The sequence below is a fragment of the Phyllostomus discolor genome, chromosome 9 (genome assembly GCF_004126475.2).
Source record: "Phyllostomus discolor isolate MPI-MPIP mPhyDis1 chromosome 9, mPhyDis1.pri.v3, whole genome shotgun sequence".
Taxonomy (NCBI): domain Eukaryota; kingdom Metazoa; phylum Chordata; class Mammalia; order Chiroptera; family Phyllostomidae; genus Phyllostomus; species Phyllostomus discolor.
In genome coordinates, this window is record NC_040911.2 from 57,686,212 (window position 1) to 57,692,211 (window position 6,000).

A 6,000-nucleotide genomic window follows, 5' to 3' on the forward strand; every position below is an offset into this window, starting at 1 on the left:
CTTGAGTTTATTTTTGTGTATGGTGTAAGTTGGTCATTGAGTTTCATTTTTTTTTGCATGTAGCTGTCCAGATCTCCCAACACCGTTTGTTGAAGGGGCTATTTTTACTCCATTTTATGCTCCTTCCCCCTTTGTCGAATATTATTTGACAATAGAGACATAGGTTTGTTTCTGGGGTCTCTATTCTGTTTCTTTGATCTATGTGTCTGTTCTTATGCCATTATCAGGCTTTTTTGATTAAAGTGGCCTTGTAATACATTTGGATATCAGGTATTGTGATCCCTCCTACTTTGTTCTCCTTTCTCAAAATTGCCGCAACTATTTGGGGTCATTTATGGTTCCATATAAATTTCTGAAATGTTTATTCCATATTTGAGAAATATGTCATTGGTACTTTAATAGGGATTGTATTGAATCTATAAATTCCTTTGGGTAATATGGACATTTTGATGATGGTAATTTTTCCAATCCATGAGCATAGTACATGCTTCCATTTGTTTGTGTTTTCTTTAGTTTCTTTCTTCAATATTATGTAGTTTTCTGAGTATAGGTTTTTTACCTCCTTGGTTAGGTTTATTCCTAGGTACTTATTTTTCTTGTTGCTATAGTAAATGAGATTTTTTTCCTGACTTCTGTTTCTGATATTTCATTATTAGTATACAAAAATACCTTCAATTTCCGAATATTGACTTTGTATTCCCGCTGTTTGGCAAATTCACTTATTAGTGATAATAACCAAATATTATTTTGGTTGAGTCTATAGCACAGGTGACAAACACAAGGTCTGTGGGCCAAATACAACCTTCCACCTTGTTTTATCTAGCCAGGCACCTTGTTTCTACCCAGCAGCAGCTCCAAGCTCCTTGCCCCTAGTTAAGGAATAGTTAGTTACACTTATATAGTCCTAAAATTACATTCGGCCCTTTGAAGGCAACCACGAAGCTGATGTGGCCCCTGATGAAAATGAGTTTGACACCCCTTTTCTATAGGGTTTTCTATGTGCACTGTCATGTAATTTGCAAACAATGACAGTTTTACTTCCTCCTTCCAGAACTATATTGAATAAGAGTGGTGACAGTAGGCATTCCTGTCTTGTAACTGAATTTAGAGGAAGAGCTTTTAGTTTTTCACCATCAAGTATGATGTGGACTGAGGGTTTGTCATATATGCCTTTATTATGATGAAGTACTTTAATTCTATACCTACTTTATTGAATTTTTATCATAAATGATTGTTTTATTAATTGCTTTTTCTGCATCTTTTGATAAGATTATATGATTTTAACCTTTCTTTTGTTAATGTTTTGTATTTCATTGATTGATTTGTTTCTGTTCAACCATCTTTGTTCCCCTGTAATGAACCCCACTTGATAGTGATGTATTGATTTTTTTTAATTAAAATTTTTTTGCTGTCCAATTTAGGTTTTATGTTTTTCTGTTTTTATGTATATTTTATTGATTATATTACAGTTGTGTCATTTTTTTTCTCCCCTTTATTCCCCTCGGCCCTACACCCCACCTCCCAACAGCAACCCTTTCTTTTTAGTTCATGTCCATGGGTCATACATATACATTCTTTGACTTCTCCATTTCCTATACTGTTGTTAACCTCCCTCTGTCTATTTTATGCCTACCATTTATGCTTCTTATTCCCTGTACCTTTTCCCCCCGTTCTCCCCCAACCCATCCTGGCTTATAACCCTCCATGTGATCTCCATTTCTCTGGTTCTGTTCATGTTCTACTTGTTTGCTTAGTTTGTTTTTGTTCTTGTTTCTTTTTTTTAGGTACGGTTATTGATAGTTGTGAGTTTGTCATTTTACTGTTCATATTTTTGATCATCTTTTTTAGATAAGTCCCTTTAACATTTTATAAAATGTGGTCTTTATCACATTCAAACTCTTCTTCAATTTTTTGGAACAGTTTGGGAAGGATAGTTTCAGATCTTCTTTGAATGTTTAGTAGAATTCAGTGGTGAAGCCATCTGGCCCTGGACTTTAATTTTGGGGATGTTTTTGATGGTTGTTTCAGTTTCCTCACTGCTGATCAGTCTATTTAGATTTTCCAGTTTTTCATGATTCAGTGTAGGAAGCTTATATATTTCTAGAATCTTATCCATTTCTTCTAAGTTATTGAATTTGGTGGCATGTCGTCTTTCATAGTACCTGGTATGATCCTTTCTGTATCTGTGATGGCTGTGATTTCTTTCATTTCTGATTTTGTTTATATGGGTCTTTTCTCTTTTTCCTTAGTCAACCCAGCCAGGGATTTGTCAGTTTTAGTGATCTTTACGAAGAACCAGGTCTTTCTTGTATTTATTTTTTGTATAGCCTTTTTGTTCTCTACTTCATTCAATTCTACTTTAATTTTTATTATTTTCTTTCTTCTACTGACTTTGGGTTGCTTTTGTTCTTCTTTTTCTAGTTCTTTAAGATGTAGTGTTAGGTTGTTTACTTGGAATTTTTTTTTTTTTTCATTTTTTTAGATAGGCCTGTAATGATATAAACTTCCCTCTTATTATATTTTTACTGTATCCCAGAAATTCTAATAAGTTTTATTGTCATTCTTGTTTGTTTCTATGTATCTTTTGATCTCACCTTTTATTTCTTTTTTGACCCAGGCATTTTTAATAGTATGTTGTTTAATCTCCATATATTTGTGGGTTTCTTCACTTCCTTTTTGTCATGGATTTCTAATTTCAAGGCATTGTGGTAAGAGAATATGCTTGGTATAATTTCAGTCTTCTTGAATTTGTTAAGGGTAGTTTTGTGACCCAACTTAAGGTCTGTCCTTGAGAATGTTTCATGTGCACTGGATAAGAATGTATAATCAGATAATCTCTGGTGAAAGGCTCTGTAAATGTCAATTACGTTCCTTTGATCTGCTTCATTTAAAGACAATATTTCCTTTTTTTCTCACAAACTACATGATTTTATTTATAAAATTCAATATATTCCCTACTATTATTGCTCGTGTCCATTTAAATATTCCTCAGTTACAGCTATAATTTTTTCAAAATAAAGGTCTTTATTGATTTTCTGTTTGAATGATCTATCTAGAGCTGTCAGTGGAGTATTAAGGTCCCAACTATGGTTGTGTTTTGGTATGTTTATCCTTTTAGTTCTGTGATTGCTTTATGTATTTCAGTGCTGCCTGATTGGATACATATATATTAAGAAGTCTTCTTGATGTAGTGTTCCCTTTATCATTATAAAATGTCCATCTTTGTCTTTTGTTACCTTTATCTTGAAATCTGTTTTTGTCATATATAAGTATGGTTACTCCTGTTTTTCTGTGGATGTTGTTTGCTTGGAGATTCATTTCCCATCCTTTCACTTTGAATATACCTTTGTTTTAGCAGCTTAGATGTGTCTCCTGAAGGCAGCATATGATTGGGTTTTGTTTTTTTTATCCAATCTGCTACTCTGTGCCTCTTTATTGGTGAATTCAGTGCATTTACATTTAGCGTAATTATTGATGTGTGAGGATTTCTATAGCCATTTTATCCTTTGTTTTTTGGTAGCTCTGTGCCTCCATTGGTTCTTTTCCTTTGTGTTTCTGTCTGTTTTTGTTTGGTGGTACTTGATACTTCTTCCCTGTGTTTCCTCTTTTTTTTTTTTTTAAAGCTATGTGTCTTAGTTTTGGGGGTTTTGTGTGTGGTTACCATTATGTTTATGAATAAGAAAGTTTCATATATACAGTTTTTTTCTTTTGAATACATCTGATGTCTGTCCTTCTTTAGAAATTCAGACCTTTACCCTCTCCCCTTTTGTTTTTATTGTCACCCTTTTATTGTTTTTATTTTTATGTTTTGATTATCCATTTTTATGCCATAAATTTATTTGGTGTTCTTACTGGTGTGACCTTTGATTCTTTGTTTTAAGTAGAATAACCCCCTGGAGAATTTCCGGCAGTGGAGGTGTTCTGGTGATTTCTCTCAGCTTTTGTATGTCTGGAAAAGTCTTTATTTCTCCTTCATATTTAAAGGATAACTTTAGTGGATACATTATTTTTCACTGGTAATTTCTCTCTTTCAGTAGCTTGAATATTTGGTTATACTCTCTGCTGATGGGTTTTCCTTTATAGGTCATATCCTTCTTTTCTATGGTTGCTTTGATAATTCTTTCTTTTGTCATTAAATTTTGACATTTTTAATACAACATGCTTTGGAGATGGCTGCTTGGGATTGAGGTAACTAGGTGTTTTGTTTCCTTCTTGGATTTGAGAATCTAGTTTTTTCCATAGGTTTGGGAATTTCTCATCTATTCACTTTTCTTCTTCTGGCATACCTATTATTCTTTTATTGCTTTCTCTGATGGAATTAGATAGTTCTTGTAGAGCTCTTTAATTTTTTTTTTTTACACTCAGGTCTCCCCTCTTCTTCTCTCTGCATCATTTTTAGATTTCTGTCTTCAGTATCACTGATCCTTTTCTCCCTTTGTTTTGCTTTGTTCCCTATGTTCACTAATTCATTCTTCATCTCTTTCATTGAATTCTTCATCTTCAGGATTTCTGTTTGGTTCTTTTTTAAAGTTTCAATCTCTTTAGTGAAATACTCATTTTGTTTGTTGTGTTGTTTTCTGGGCTTGTTAAATTATCTCTCTGCATTTTCGCACTTCTTGTTGAGTATTTTCAGTAGTGCAATCTTGAATTCTGTTATTCATATCATATATTTCCATGTGTTCAAGTTTGCTTCCTGAAGATGTTTTTATATTTTTTCTGAGCTGTCTTGCTACCTTGGTTACTCATTGTATTTGATATGCTCCTTTTCTGTCGAGGCATCTATCTGTAAATGGCACTTGCCTAGCAAATTACTACAGAGGTCTTCCTATTAATTTTCTTTTTTTTATGGTTTTTAATAGATGGTGTCTTTTTTCCACTTTTTAAAGATTTTATTTATTTATTTTTTAGAGAGGGAAGGGAGGGGGAGAGAGGGAGAGAGACGGAGAGAGACAGACAGACAGACAGACAGACAGACACATCAATGTGTGGTTGCTGGGGGCTGTGGCCTGCAACCCAGGCACGTGCCCTGAGTGGGAATCGAACCTTCGACACTTTGGTTCTCAGCCTGCGCTCAATCCACTGAGCTACACCAGCCAGGGCCTATTAATTTTCAATAGGTGGTGCTGAATCACAAGTTTTTTTCAGCTCTGTGAAATCACAAAGCTGATGGCTGCTGTCATTATACCTAGGATGCTTGGGGGTGGGTCAGTGCTTGGGGGTTGGCTATCTTCTTTGTTTTGCCCTCTCAGTAATGGTGACCTCCTTGGACCTCCACATGATGCCCCCACTACACACACCCCAACTGGGGATCTATTACAGAGTGTTTCCTTTGCTTAGAGGAAATAGTGATTCTGTAGTGATAGTTCCCAGGTTTGCAGATAGGTTGCTCTGTAACCCAACACCAAGGGTGATGGGAGGTGAGTTTTGGGAGTCTATGGGCCTCTGTCATCTTTTTTCTTTGCAATGCTAACTGCCAGACAGCCAGACATGGCATAACCTGTGTGCCATGTCCTTGCCCAGATGTCTTGGCTCAGACACAGTTCACAGTTTGCACTTCTCACTCTTGCAAGAATGGCTACCGGGTCTCTCTGCTCCTCCCTGCTGAAGGAAGCACTAGCCACAGCTGGCATCCTCCCTTTTCTGTGGTGATCTCCTGGCTACAGGGATGCATCCATAGTTACTTCAATGCTCGGATCTCTCAAGCATGCCTGTATGTTGATCAGGGAATCCTTTATTGAATTATAGATGTTCGACTTGTTGAAATTTCAAGAGGGGAGATCCAGAGGATTTCTCGTGCTGCCATTCCTCTGCCATCACTCTGTTCTTATGTATCATTCTCTGTCTTCCCTCTGTCAATTCTACATGGTCTTAATTATCATAATCTTAGAATAAGTATTGATATCAATATCTAGTTGGGCAAATCCTTCTGTCTTATTCTTCTTGGAGCATGTCTTGCCTCTTTTTGGTGTTTACTCCTTCATATCAATCCTCCAAATAAAG